Genomic DNA, 15,970 nt, shown 5'->3' on the forward strand with positions numbered 1-15,970 from the left:
GCGCCCCAACCGAAATCCTGGCCAGTGCGAAGGCACACGTAACAACTAGTTGCATACCACCAACCCGAGTGGATAGTGAATGAATGAATGCATGAATGAGTATGCAACTCCTACTCACTAAATCCACATATCAGTATAGTTCATCTCTAGGATCATCATCGGAGTTTAGTACACTCCAAATGGCACTGCCGCTCTCCCAGCCGCACAGTCCAAGTGAGTATAAGAAACCTCACTATCTGCCTTGCCAATAGTCTGTCAATACCTATCCGGCACGTCGATAGCGGACCCATTCATGAGCTGGTCAAACTCAGCCTAGTATTGCCCCCTACCCTCGGGCGAGTAAGGCCACACCCCCTCCCAACCGACCACGACATAGTGGGAGACGCGGCCCCCTGGTATTCGGCACTCGGGCACTCATGTATCCACTCGGTCTCGACGTTGGGGCGTCTCCTGGTTACGGAGGTTTAGGAATTTTCACCCAGGGACATCTATGGCGCCCATATATTAGAACCAAACATTTTCGGTGTCCTATTTGGCCATCCATGATATGCCTGTGGAGGCTACAACCCTGATGTCGCTAGGGCATAAGTAATCATAATACGAGATGCATGAGTCATACAATCCAGTCATGCATCAGTCCTGCACATACCGTGTGCTCATGTGAGATAACCTCCACCTATCAGGGAGTCTCATAACAACACGCTCAATGACATATGCAATGATCAACCACCTCTCATAACAAACATGCAGATAATACGTATGGGCATGTATCATGATGCTATGCTGTCACATACTCATAGCCGGTATCCACAACCAGCATCGACAATAGACCTCGAAAATGTGGACACTTAACCAACATTGCCCCCAAGGAATGGCCTACATAGAGTCAAACATATAATGGGCCCACGGCCTCACACAAGGGCCTAATATACAACACAATGAGTCTTACTCAAAGGCCACATATACACAACAGGTGGACACACTGCTCATGGGTCTAATACATATCACAATGGGCCTTGCCCATGGGCCATGAATACATCACAATGGGCCTTGCCCATAGGCCTCAAACACAGGACATGTGGGCCCTACACATGGGTCTTGAATTCATTAAATGGACCATGCATCATAGGCTTAATACATATCACAATGGCCCTCAACTACGGGTCACATATACATCATGCAGGTCTCGACAATCGGCCATGGCAATCGAATTCGATACTCAGAATCGGCCTCGACAATCGGAACCGGCCAAGACAATCGACCTCGACAAATCAACACCGATAATCTACATCGATAATTAGCACCAACAATCAGCTTCGATAATCAACACCGACGACCGGTCACATAGACAAGACTGGGTCCATAGATGAACATCTGATCAATCATAATATAAAGATCAGCCCTCGACCATGGTTTTATCAAATCTGGTAGCATGGAGCCATCCGTCCATGGTAAATGGGGCCCACTTATTTGGGTTAACCCACTAAGAGAATGATGAGAATGGGCTTGATAAGGCTTAAGGAAGGGTCACAATGTGGACATCCAACCATCACTGCCCAGCAATGTGGACATTTAACCAACATTGCTCCCAAGGAGTGGTCCACATAGAGTCAAACATAAGATGGGCCCAAATATCCAACAAGTGGGCCTCAAATAGTCATCACAGGTGGGCCTTACACATACAGCACGTGGACCTACACATCACGGTGGGTCGATACATTGGGCCGCACGCCACACCAATGGGCCTCAATTCAACAAGTGGGCCGCATCAATGAGCCAGAAATACATCTTAATGGGCCTTATCACAAGAGTAGGAATATTTCACAATGGCCTCACTAAATGGGTCGGAAACACATCTCAATGGGCCACGACGTATGGGCCGAGTATATATCACAATGGGCCACGACCCATGGGCCGCAACCCGTGGGCCTCAAATACAAGTGGGCCACATTAATGGGGCCCATATATAAACCTCAGGTGGGCCCTGCTCATGGGCTTCAAATACATAATATGTGAGCCCTACCCATGGGTCTTATACGCTTCAAATGGGTCACGCGTCATGGGCCCAATACATGTCACAATAGGCCTTGCATCAATGGGCCGCACTAATGGGCCTCGTACACATCAAGTGGGTTGTATCAAATAGGCAGCACTAATGGGCCTCGACCCTTGAGCCCTGATATATATCATAATGGGGTGCCTACCCTGGATGGCGTGGATAAAAATACATCAAAGTGGGCCTGACAAATGGGCCACAACATACATCAAAGTAGGCCTCATAACATGGTCATACATACATCAAATGGGCCACACCAATGGGCCCCATATATATCAAATGGGCCACACTCAAATATAAGTGGTGATAATGATTTTCACTACTAAAATTTTCAAGGCCCGCCATAACATTTATTTCCCATCTAATCTAATCATAAGGTCTCAAGATTTCAAAGATAGCCGTTCAATCCTCACCGTGCACTATGGTCCACTTGATAAATAAATCGTATTATTTTCATCCTAAACCTTAAAATCATTTTTCCAAAAATGGTTGGACGGTTGGATGAAACACATGCATCGTGGTGCGTCCCATTGGGATGGAAGGCATAGATAAGTCACATATCCCGCTATGGAGGTCCACAATTGTGGACACAACACATGCATAAATGGGTCTTAAGTAAGACCCACCAAAATGTTTATTTTCCACCCATCCTAGGGCCCAACATACTGTCCATCCACCCTAGGGCCAACATGATGTTTATTGTCCCTCCAAACTAATGTGGTGATAGGGTCACATGGGCATAGGGCCCCCATTATAATATTTATTTGCATCCAACCTAGGCCCTTTGTAATATTTATTTGCATTCAACAGGCCACCGTAATATTTATTTGCATCCAACTTTGTTAATAAGGTCATATAGACACGGGGCCCACTACAATATTTATTTATTTATTTATTATTATTATTCTTATTATTATTATTTTAACCTGTTGATAGGGTCACACGACATTGGACCCACTACAACATTTACTTGCATCCAATCTGGTGATAGGGTCACATGGGCCAAGGGCCCACCGCAATGTTTACTTGCCATACAACCTCTTTATAAAGTCACGTGGACTAAGCCACTGTAATATTTATTTGTCCACCAAACTTTTGGTACGATTATGTGATCTTGGGGTCCACCATGATGTAGTTCACAAATCCAACCCATTCATTGTGTGTGTCCCACCAATTTAAGGGTCCAAACCGAGTTTCATGATCCAAGCTGCATGTGGACCCCAGCAGTTGATTCCATGTGGCTTGACATACCACCGCATGAAAGATGATGGTGTGGGCCATACGAGAACGTTTTATAACTGATTTTTAGAACCAACGTATCAAATAAAGGGACCTATCAAATGAATGGCGTGGATGTAGAACATACATCATGGTAGGGTCCACCATTGGGGCCAATGGGATCCTCCCTACTTAACGTTGGACGTCCAGAGAGTCTGGACGTCAATGTACATGCATGCATATATATTTATATTTTTTTTTAATCCTAGGTGGGACCCACATTAACCAGATCTACTCCGTCCATTATATCTGTCCCATAAAGTTAGGGGTCCAAACCAAGTTTCAATCACATCCAAAACTCAAGGAGGCCCCACCAGATGATTTTATATTTTTAGGCATGTTATCACATGATTTTAGATGGTATGGCCCACCTGAGTTCCGTATACAGCTAATTTTTGGGATGGACGGCTGGTCCATGGGGACCCATCAAATGCACGGTTTCGATGTTCAAAATGCATCACGTGAGGCCCACGGCTGGAGCCATGAGGTCCAACCAGGCCATCCGCCCGCCCATGCAGCCGCAGGCGCTGCCTGCGTTTTTTGTTCTCTAAATCCAATTTTTCTAGGGAATTTCTTAGGTGGGGCCCTCATCAGGAAAATCTATCCTGACCATTGCATCTCACGGCTCAATATTGACCAAACAAGACCAATATTGAGTATTTTTCAGCATGTAGAATCGTTGGGTGAGTTTTCAACGATAAAAATTTCCATTTCCTACAGTATGGCCCGCTTGATTGTCAGATTAGCCTCATCTTTTGGCTCAACGCCTAAAATGAGATGAGAAGTGAAATGGACGGCGTGGATTTTATACATACATCAAGGTGGGGCCTGCATGAGCAGCCCACCTCCAAATACTATTCTTCTTCCTCTCCTTTGCTTATTAGTACACCACCATTTCAGTGCACGCACACCACTTTAGCCACTCTCTGTCCAGCGTCCCTTGGACGTTGGACAGCATAGGTATAACACAATCATCATAGTGGGTCCTACGTGTAGGTGGTCCACGTGTCACCAAGGTGGGTCCCACATGAACGTGGCCCACCATATTTAAATCAACTTGATATTTGTGTGTTTCCATCACTATAAAGTAGGGTCCACATGACTTGTACGGTTGGGATAAAACATACCTCAAGATGGGATTCATCCAAGTGGGCCACACATCACAAAAAAAATGAGAGGAAAAGAAAGGAGCACCCACCTCGAAATCTCTTCTTCCTTCTTCCGCCAATGCATGATAGAGCCCCAAAGAAACAATTTCAATGGCGGAGATGATCATTGGATGGTGGAGATGGGAGATAGGGAGGTGGGCCACACTAGCTCTCTCATGGGAGCCATGGACGTGGGTTGCTCCATGGAGGGATTGCTTGGAATGGAGAGAAGTGAAAGAGAGAAATGATGTAAGGGAGTGATGGGAGAGAGGGATGGTGAGGTAATGGGAATTAATGAGTTGACTTATGGGGAAAAGGGAAGGTAAGGTGGTATGGTAGGGTGATGTCACCCCTAGGGTGACATCATAGTAATTAATGTTTTTAGGGAAGTACAACAATAGGGATAGGTGGGTCCCACAATCAAGCGATCAACGTCCTAGATAATGCACGGGCCGGATCTTATAATCTGAGCATCGTATTGACGCACAAGACGCATCGTCGGAACCGCGGCGACGGCACGATCAAAATGACATAGGTCTCATTTTGAGTCGGCTCGGGTTTACAGGATGTGACTCAAGAGCATGCGCCAATGTTATCTACTCGTCCCGGGTCGCCGAAACTCGACTAGAGGGAACCGTAGAAGTTTATGGAATGGTACAGGCTAGGTTACGGGTCTTACACTCGCTATCTTCAACTTCTGGTATGGGAACGTCAAATACGTTCCTGGGCTTTATTTTCTGCACCACGTGCCTAACTTGGTATCAACGAGATAAAATACTTGTTCGGCTTGGCTGGCGAGGACAAATGGGTCGTCCTTAAACCACTTCCGAGATAAATTTACGCTCGTAAAGTAGTTGTCAGTCTGAATTCCCAACTTCTTATTTCTAATGTTCCACCAATCACATCTAAATAAGTACACCTGCTTTCTTATAGAATAACTCAGCTCAATAATATCCGTCAAAATGCCATAAAAGTCAATTTCATCCTCCTCATTTATTCCCTTCACAACCACCCCACTATTTTGTGTGGTCATGTACTTCTCACATTCTTCGGTGTGGAATCGAATCCCATTTACAATACAACCTGTATATCTAGATACACGTCTATCAGGGCCACATGCCAGTGAGTATAACGCATCAGACGCATCCGCAGAGTTGCTTGTGCGCAATATCTTCATCTATTATCATGTACAGAATATAATTGTTTAGGGATTTTCATAAGTTGAAATAATGTGCAATACAACGAAAATGCTAAGTGTGGTGAGATACAATGTGAAATCTTACACGGTTGGCGAACCATTCTAGAAAATGATCTTGATGCATTCGATCATAATTTGTGGGAAATTTGGATTTCATCTCGTCTATGTGTTCGCTACACATAAATGGCACGTCATCAGCAAGAAACATTAAGATCATCGTATGTAGAGAAAATAATAATCGAGGGAAGACTTATTCCAAGTACGACTCTATTTCTTCACAATTATGTAACACATACCACCGCGCCTTTGCTAGATCCCCAAGGTCCATATCCCGAAACGTCGGGGATCCTAAAGGACGAACGTTATGTGGAAATACAGATATGGGTCCTTGTTCATGCTCATGCCCTTCATCGGCATTCCGATCTTCTCAGTTGAATCTAGTCTCTATGCCACGAAGATACATGGAGCAAAATGTAAGGCACTCATTATCAATGTACACTTTAGCTATCGACCCCTCCGGTCGTGCCTTATTCCTCACAAATTGTTTCAGTGTGTGAAGGTATCTATACACAAAACCACTATGTTATACGTATGAAAACATGGATATATGTAGTTTATTGAATGAATAAAAATTTTAACATATTGGTACCACCTTTCAATTGGATACATCCAACGATATTGTACTGGGCCTGCAAGCTTCGCCTCGTGCGGTAAGTGTATCGCTAGGTGTACCATGACATCGAAAAATGTAGGTGGAAATATTCTTTCAAGTTTGTAAAGGATTACGGCAATGTCCCTCTCCAGTCGTTTAATAACATCTACATTCAATGATCTCAAACACAAATCCTTAAAGAATATCCCCAACTCAATCAGTACCGCACTGATATCCTTGCTCAAGAATCTACGAATCGCAACCGGCAGTAGGCGTTGCAGAAGGACGTGACAATCATGACTTTTCATTCCTGTAACCTTACAGTCCGTAACGTTTATGCGCCGAGATATGTTTGATGCATACCCATCGGGAAACTTCACCGATCTCAACCATTCACATAAACGCTTTCTCTCTAGTTTTGTCAACGTGTAGCAGGCTGCTGGTATAGTATACGAATTTCCATGTGGTTACAAGTGCAACTCTTTCCTTAAACCCATTTCTTGTAGATCCAATCGAGTCTTTAAACTGTCTTTTGTTTTCTTCTCTATGTTCATCAATGTTCCAAAGACATTGTCACATATATTTTTCTCAATATGCATGACATCCAAGTTGTGTCGCAATTTCAGATCACTCCAATAGGGCAACTCAAAAAAGATGCTCTTCTTTCTCCAATTATAGTCCAATACTGTACGTTTCCTCTTCTTCAAGTGCGATGTCTTACCAAATCTAACCTGTGAAATGTTACTCAGTTGTTGCATCACGTCTTCTCTAGATAGCTCTTTCGGAGGTGGCCTATGATCTTGTTTGCCATCAAAGATCATCGTCTTCCTACGCCAACTATGATCGCTCGGAAGGAAGCGACGATTGCCTATATAACATGTTTTCCTACCATGCTTCAATGACAATGAACAAGTCTCAATACCACATGTAGGACAAGCCAACTTGCCCTTCGTGCACCACCCAGATAAATTTTCATATGCGAAAAGTCATTTATTGTCCACAAGACTGCTGCATGCAATCGAAATGTCTGTCCTGCAAATGTATCATACGTTTGTACACCTTGACTCCACAACTCGTTTAACTCATCTACTAACGGTCATAAATGCACATCAATGTCATTCCCAGGTGACCTGGGTCTAGGAATAAGCAATGACATCATGAAAAATGACTCCTTCATACACAACCAAGGAGGTAAATTGTAGGGCATAAGTACCACTGACCACATACTATACGAGCTACTCATATTACTAAATGGATTAAAACCATCACTTGCAAGGCCTAGTCGAACATTGCGAGAATCTTCTGCAAACCAGCCATGTTGCTTGTCAAAATTTTACCAGGCTTCAGCGTCCACAGGGTGCCTCAATGTACTATCATCATGAACGTGTTTCTCCTTATACCACCTCATATCTTTAGCCGTCTTACGAGACATAAACAATCTTTGCAATCTGGGTTTCAATGGGAAGTATCTTAACACCTTTCGCGGGATTTTCTTACCCCTGGCTCTGTCATTCTTCCACCTAGACTCTCCACATTCTTGACACTCTTCAGCCTTATCGTGCTTTTTCCAATATAATAAATAATCATTTATACATGCATGTATGAGTTTATAACCAAGGCCCAAGTCTCGCATCAATGTTTTTGCCTCGTAATGAGACTTTGGCAATGTCTCACCGTCCGGTAACACTTCTTTCAACAACTCAAGCAACATGTCAAACGATTTGTTACTCCAACAATTTAGTCTTCAAATGAAGTAACTTTGTAAGAAAATTCAAATTGGAGAAGTTTTGACACCCCGGATAAAGTGGACGTTCTGCCTCCCTCAACAACCTACTAAACTTTTCTGATTCGACATCACCCATTGGAGGAATATCTTGGCTACTGCTTGTCGCTGCAAAATCAGTATCTGCAGCTATTTCCCTGAACACATCCCTTATGATATCTTGCATTTCGTCAACGACTTCATCCTCGTCATCCGACACAATTGGGTCAGCAAGGACTTTGGAGGGCTCAACTCTATGGGTCATATCTTCACCATGATAGATCCACCAAGTGTAACCCTGGTCAATCCCAACTATGAACAAATCATCCTCTACTTTGTCTAAAGTCTTATATATCATGTTCTTGTATTTTCGACATGGACACCTAATCCTATTCCTTGAATCTGCCCGATTTCACACAAATTTCATGAACTCTTGAACCCCTTGCTTATACTCTGGGCCAAACCTGTTCTTAGCTCGCATCCAACTCTTATCCATGTCTACAATGAAATGACTAAAGTCAGTTTACGGAAATAGCTTTAAGATTAGGCTAGGTTATAGGTTTAGGTTATATGTTTAGGTTTAGGGAATAGAGACTAGGTATAAGTTTAGGTTTAAGTTTAGGGAATTGGAGTTGAGATTAGGATTAGGTGTAGGTTTAGGTTTAGGGATTTGAGTTTAGGTTATAGGTTTAGGTTTAGGTTTAGTATTTGAGAAAACATTAAGGTTTAGGTTTAGGTTTAGGTTTAGGGATTTAAGAATAGGTTTAGGTTATAGGTTTAGGTTTAGGTTTAGGGATTTGAGAATAGGTTTAGGTTATAGGTTTAGGTTTAGGTTAAGGTTATAGGTATAGGTTTAGGTTGTAGTTATAGGTTTTGGGATTTGAGAATAGGTTTAGGTTATAAGTATAGGTTTATGTTAGGTTATATGTTAAGGTTAAGGTTATAGGTTTAGGTTAGGTTAAGTTTATAGGTTTAGGTTTAGGCTATATTATAGGTTATTGGTTAAGGTTTAGGTTATAGTTATAAGTTTTAGGATTTGAGAATAGGTTTAGGTTATAAGTATAAGTTTAGGTTAGGTTATAGGTTATAGATTTAGGGCATTGAGAATAGGTCAAGGTTTCGGTTTAGGAAATCGGGTTCGGGTTCGGGACCGGGTTTATGTTTGGGTTTTCAAGTTTAGGTTTATGTTTAGGCTAGGGAGTTGAGATTAGGATTAGGTGTAGGTTTAGGTTTAGGGATTTGAGAATAGGTATAGGTTATAGGTTTTGGTTTAGGTTTAGGGATTTGAGAATAGGTTTGGGTTATAGTTATAGGTTTAGGTTAGGTTATAGGTTATAGCTTTAGGGAAATGAGAATAGGTCAAGGTTTAGGTTTAGGAAATTGGGTTCGGGTTCGGGACCAGGTTTAGGTTTGGGTTTTCAAGTTTAGGTTTAGGTTTAGGCTAGGGAGTTGAGATTAGGATTAGGTGTAGGTTTAGGTTTAGGCATTTGAGAATTCATTAAGGTTTAGGTTTAGGTTTAGGGTTTTGAGAATAGGTATAGGTTATAGGTTTAGGTTTAGGTTTAGGGATTTGAGAATAGGTTTGGGTTATAGTTATAGGTTTATATTAAGGTTAAGGTTATAGGTTTAGGTTTAGGTTAAGTTTATAGGTTTAGGTTTAGGTTAGGTTATAGGTTATAGGTTTAGGTTTAGGTTATAGTTATAGGTTTTGGGATTTGGGAATAGGTTTAGGTTTAGGTTTAGGTTTAGGGATTTGAGAATAGGTTTAGGTTATAGGTTTAGGTTTAGGTTCAGGTTATATGTTAGGCTTAAGGTTATAGGTTTAGGTTTAGGTTATAGTTATAGGTTTAGGTTTAGGTTATAGTTATAGGTTTAGGTTAGGTTATAGGTTATAGCTTTAGGGAAATGAGAATAGGTCAAGGTTTAGGTTTAGGAAATCGGGTTCGGGTTCGGGACCGGGTTTTGGTTGGGTTTTCAAGTTTAGGTTTAGGTTTAAGCTAGGGAGTTGAGATTAGGATTAGGTGTAAGTTTAGGTTTAGGCATTTGAGAATGCATTAAGGTTTAGGTTATAGGTTTTGGGATTTGAGAATAAGTTTAGGTTATAGGTTTAGGTTTAGGTTTAGGGATTTGAGAATAGGTTTGGGTTATAGTTATAGGTTTAGGTTAAGGTTATAGGTTTAGGTTTAGGTTAAGTTTATAGGTTTAGGTTTAGGTTAGGTTATATGTTATAGGTTTAGGTTTAGGTTATAGTTGTAGGTTTTGGGATTTGAGAATAGGTTTAGGTTATAGGTTTAGTTTTAGGTTTAGGTTTAGGGATTTGAGAATAGGTTTAGGTTAAAGTTTTAGGTTTAGGTTAAGTTTATATGTTAGGCTTAAGGTTATAGGTTTAGGTTAGGTTATAGGTTATAGCTTTAGGGAAATGAGAATAGGTCAAGGTTTAGGTTTAGGAAATCGGGTTCGGTTTCGGGACCGGGTTTAGGTTTGAGTTTTCAAGTTTAGGTTTAAGTTTAGGATAGGGAGTTGAGATTAGGATTAGGTGTAGGTTTAGGTTTAGGCATTTGAGAATACATTAAGGTTTAGGTTATAGGTTTTGGGATTTGAGAATAGGTTTAGGTTGTAGGTTTAGGTTTAGGGATTTGAGAATAAGTTTGGGTTATAAGTTTTGGTTTAAGTTAAGGTTATATGTTAAGGTTAAGGTTATAGGTTTAGGTTTAGGTTAAGTTTATAGGTTTAGGTTTAGGCTATGTTATAGGTTTTTGGTTAAGGTTTAGGTTATAGATATAGGTTTTAGGATTTGAGAATAGGTTTAGGTTATAGGTTTAGGTTTAGGTTTAGGTTTAGGGATTTGAGAATAGGTTTAGGTTATAGGTTTAGGTTTAGGTTAAGTTTATATGTTAGGCTTAAGGTTATAGGTTTAGGTTTAGGTTATAGTTATAGGTTTAGGTTAGGTTATAGGTTATAGCTTTAGGGAAATGAGAATAGGTCAAGGTTTAGGTTTAAGAAATCGGGTTCAGGTTCGGGACTGGGTTTAGGTTTGGGTTTACAAGTTTAGGTTTAGGTTTAGGCTAGGGAGTTGAGATTAGGATTAGGTGTAGGTTTAGGTTTAGGCATTTGAGAATACATTAAGGTTTAGGTTATAGGTTTTGGGATTTGAGAATAGCTTTAGGTTATAGGTTTAGGTTTAGGTTTAGGGATTTGAGAATAGGTTTAGGTTATAAGTTTAGGTTTAAGTTAAGGTTATATGTTAAGGTTAAGGTTATAGGTTTAAGTTTAGGTTTAGGTTAAGTTTATAGGTTTAGGTTTAGCCTATGTTATAGGTTTTTGGTTAAGGTTTAGGTTATAGATATAGGCTTTAGGATTTGTGAATAGGTTTAGGTTATAGTTATAGGTTTAGGTTAGGTTATAGGTTATAGCTATAGGAAATTGAGAATAGGTCAAGGTTTAGGTTTAGGAAATCAGGTTCGGGTTCAGGACCGGGTTTAAGTTTGGGTTTTCAAGTTTACATTTAGGTTTAGGCTAGGGAGTTGAGATTATGATTAGGTGTAAGTTTAGGTTTAGGCATTTAAGAATACATTAAGGTTTAGGTTTAGGTTTTGGGATTTGAGAATAGGTTTAGGTTATAGGTTTAGGTTTTGGGATAGGGATTTGGGTATAGGTTTAGGTTATAGGTTTAGGTTTAGGTTAAGGTTATAGGTTTAGGTTTAGGTGAAGTTTATAGGTTTAGGTTAGGTTAGGTTATAGGTTTTTGGTTAAGGTTTAGGTTATAGTTATAGGTTTTGGGATTTGAGGATAGGTTTAGGTTATAAGTATAGGTTTAGGTTAGGTTATAGGTTATAGCTTTAAGGAATTGAGAATAGGTCAAGGTTTAGGTTTAGGAAATCGGGTTCGGCTTCGGGACCGGGTTTAGGTTTCGGTTTTCAAGTTTAGGTTTAGGTTTAGGCTAGGGAGTTGAGATTAGGATTAGGTGTAGGTTTAGGTTTAGGCATTTGAGAATACATTAAGGTTTAGGTTTAGGTTTTGGGATTTGAGAATAGGTTTAGGTTTAGGGATAGGGACTTGAGAATAGGTTTAGGTTATAGGTTTAGGTTTAGGTTAAGGTTATAGGTTTAGGTTTAGGTGAAGTTTATAGGTTGAGGTTTGGTTAGGTTATAGGTTTTTGGTTAAGGTTTAGGTTATAGTTATAGGTTTTGGGATTTGAGAATAGGTTTAGGTTAGGTTATGGGTTATAGCTTTAGGGAATTGAGAATAGGTCAAGGTTCAGGTTTAGGAAATCGGGTTCGGGTTCGGGATCAGGTTTAGGTTTGGGTTTTCAAGTGTAGGTTTACGTTTAGGCTAGGGAGTTGAGATTAGGATTAGGTGTAGGTTTGGGTTTAGGCATTTGAGAGTACATGACGGTTTAGGTTTAGGTTTTGGGATAGGGACTTGAGATTAGGTTTAGGTTATAGGTTTAGGTTTAGGGATAGGGATTTGGGTATAGGTTTAGGTTATAGGTTTAGGTTTAGGTTAAGGTTATAGGTTTAGGTTTAGGTGAAGTTTATAGGTTTAGGTTAGGTTAGGTTATAGGTTTTTGGTTAAGGTTTAGGTTATAGTTATAGGTTTTGGGATTTGAGGATAGGTTTAGGTTAGGTTATAGGTTATAGCTTTAGGGAATTGAGAAAAGGTCAAGGTTTAGGTTTAAGAAATCGGGTTGGGGTTCGGGATCGAGTTTAGGTTTGGGTTTTCAAGTTTAGGTTTAGGTTTAGGTTTTGGGATTTGAGAATAGGTTTAGGTTATAGGTTTAGGTTTAGGGATAGGGACTTGAGAATAGTTATAGGTTTAGGTTTAGGTTAAGGTTATAGGTTTAGGTTTAGGTGAAGCTTATAGGTTTAGGTTAGGTTAGGTTATAGGTTTTTGGTTAAGGTTTAGGTTATAGTTATAGGTTTTGGGATTTGAGAATAGGTTTAGGTTAGGTTATAGGTTATAGCTTTAGGGAATTGAGAATAGGTTAAGGTTTAGGTTTAGGAAATTGGGTTCGGGTTCGGGATCGGGTTTATGTTTGAGTTTTCAAGTTTAGGTTTAGGTTTAGGGTAGGGAGTTGAGATTAGGATTAGGTGTAGGTTTAGGTTTCGCCATTTGAGAATACATTAAGGTTTAGGTTTAGGATTTGGGATTTGATAATAGGTTTAGGTTTAGGGATAGGGACTTGAGAATAGGTTTAGGTTATAGGTTTAGGTTTAGGTTAAGGTTATAGGTTTAGGTTTAGGTGAAGTTTATAGGTTTAGGTTAGGTTAGGTTAGAGGTTTTTGGTTAAGGTTTAGGTTATAGTTATAGGTTTTCGGATTTGAGAATAGGTTTAAGTTATAAGTATAGGCTTAGGTTAGGTTATAGGTTATAGCTTTAGGAAATTGAGAATAGGTCAAGGTTTAGGTTTAGGAAATCGGGTTCGGGTTTGGGATCGGGTTTAGGTTTGGGTTTTCAAGTTTAGGTTTAGGTTTAAGCTAGGGAGTTGAGATTAGGATTAGGTGTAGGTTTAGGTTTAGGCATTTGAGAGTACATTAAGGTTTAGGTTTAGGTTTTGGGATTTGAGAATAGGTTTAGGTTATAGGTTTAGGTTTTGGGATAGGGGCTTGAGAATAGGTTTAGGTTATAGGTTTAGGTTTAGGTTAAGGTTATAGGTTTAGGTTTTGGTGAAGTTTATAGGTTTAGGTTAGGTTAGGTTATAGGTTTTTGGTTAAGGTTTTGGTTATAGTTATAGGTTTTGGGATTTGAGAATAGGTTTAGGTTAGGTTATAGGTTATAGCTTTAGGGAATTGAGAATAGGTCAAGGTTTAGGTTTAGGAAATCGGGTTTGGGTTCGAGACCAGGTTTAGGTTTGGGTTTTCAAGTTTAGGTTTATGTTTAGGCTAGGGAGTTGCGATTAGGATTAGGTGTAGGTTTAGGTTTAGGCATTTGAGAATACATTAAGGTCTAGGTTTAGGTTTTTGGATTTGATAATAGGTTTAGGTTATAGGTTTAGGTTTAGGGATAGGGACTTGAGAATAGGTTTAGGTTATAGGTTTAGGTTTAGGTTAAGGTAATAGGTTTAGGTTTAGGTGAAGTTTATAGGTTTAGGTTAGGTTAGGTTATAGGTTTTTGGTTAAAGTTTAGGTTTTAGTTATAGGTTTTGGGATTCGAGGATTGGTTTAGGTTATAAGTATAGGTATAGGTTAGGTTATAGGTTATAGCTTTGGGGAATTGAGAATAGGTCAAGGTTTAGGTTTAGGAAATCGGGTTCGGGTTCGGGATCGGGTTTAGGTTTGGGTTTTCAAGTTTAGGTTTAGGTTTAGGCTAGGGAGTTGAGATTAGGATTAGGTGTAGGTTTAGGTTTAGGTTATAGTTATAGGTTTAGGTTAGGTTATAGGTTATAGCTTTAAGGAATTGAGAATAAGTCAAGGTTTATGTTTAAGAAATCGGGTTGGGGTTCGGGACCAGGTTTAGGTTTGGGTTTTCAAGTTTACGTTTAGGTTTAGGGAATTGGAGTTGAGATTAGGATTAGGTGTAGGTTTAGGTTTAGGGATTTGAGAATACATTAAGGTTTAGGTTTAGGTTTACGGATTTGAGAATAGGTTCAGGGTGTGGTCCCTGCAAAAACAGATTTAAACACGGCCGTCTTCAATTTGCCAGGCCCTTCCAATGCTGTCCATAGGAAATGAACAGCTTCATCATGGTCATAACAGCGGTTGTTCAACATTTAGATAGCTCCGACGCACATCTGGATCTACTCCATTAATTTCAAGCAAATACAGATATAAACACGGCCGTCTCCAATTTTCTAGGCCCTTCCAATGCTGTCCATAGGAAATGGACAGCTTCATCATATTCATTACAGTGGTTCCCATCTTCCAGGGACCCCCGCTCAAGATCCGGATAGCTTCGACGCACATCCGGGTCTGCTCCATTAATTTCAAGCAAATACAGCTATAAACACGGCCGTATCCAATTTTTCAGGCCCTTCCAATGCTGTCCATAGGAAATGGACAGTTCATCATAGTCATAACAGTAGTTCCCATCTTCCAGGGACCCCCACTCAAGATCCGGATAACTCCAACACACATCCGGGTCTACTCCATTAATTTCAAGCAAATACAGATATAAACACGGCCGTCTCCAATTTACCAGGCCCTTCTAATGTTGTCCATAGGAAATGGACAGCTTCATCATAGTCATAACAACAGTTCCCATCTTTCAGGGACCCCCGCTCAACATCCGGATAGCTCAACGCACATCCGGGTCTACTCCATCAATTTCGAGATGATACAATTAAATCCTAAATTAGTTACTCGTCCAAGGTTAGATAGATTGTAATACTTTCATATTCTCACTTAAACGTCCATGCCGAAAATCCGGCAGCATCTCCCCATGCCTCTCCAGATAAGTTGATCTTACGTTACATTCTGTTGCTAAATATCTAAAACAATGTAAAGATATTTGGCATTGGATACAGAACGAAAGAAACATATCTAGAGAGAAACGAGGAGATGAACCGCGGATCAGGCATGAACATTTAAATATATTATATGAAAGCATACTATCCATCTAACATTGAACTGTCCAAAATGGGACAATTTGAGCAATTTCTATGCCACCAAAAACACACCATATATATGTATGGCCACATAGAAATCCTCAAACGAGTAACTAATTATCTAACTTACAAATCTATAAATTACAAGTCACAACTATAAACTGTAATATGAATAATTTATGATAAAAAAATGATATATGAATAATTTATCCTAAAAAAATTCTGTTACAAGAAATACATTCTTCATATCAACAATAACCGAATGAAAAATAATGTAAATTCAAATTTAGATACAAAGCAAATCCATATTAGTCAAATTAAACAATCAATTTC

The sequence above is a fragment of the Magnolia sinica genome, chromosome 6 (genome assembly GCF_029962835.1).
Source record: "Magnolia sinica isolate HGM2019 chromosome 6, MsV1, whole genome shotgun sequence".
NCBI classification, from domain to species: domain Eukaryota; kingdom Viridiplantae; phylum Streptophyta; class Magnoliopsida; order Magnoliales; family Magnoliaceae; genus Magnolia; species Magnolia sinica.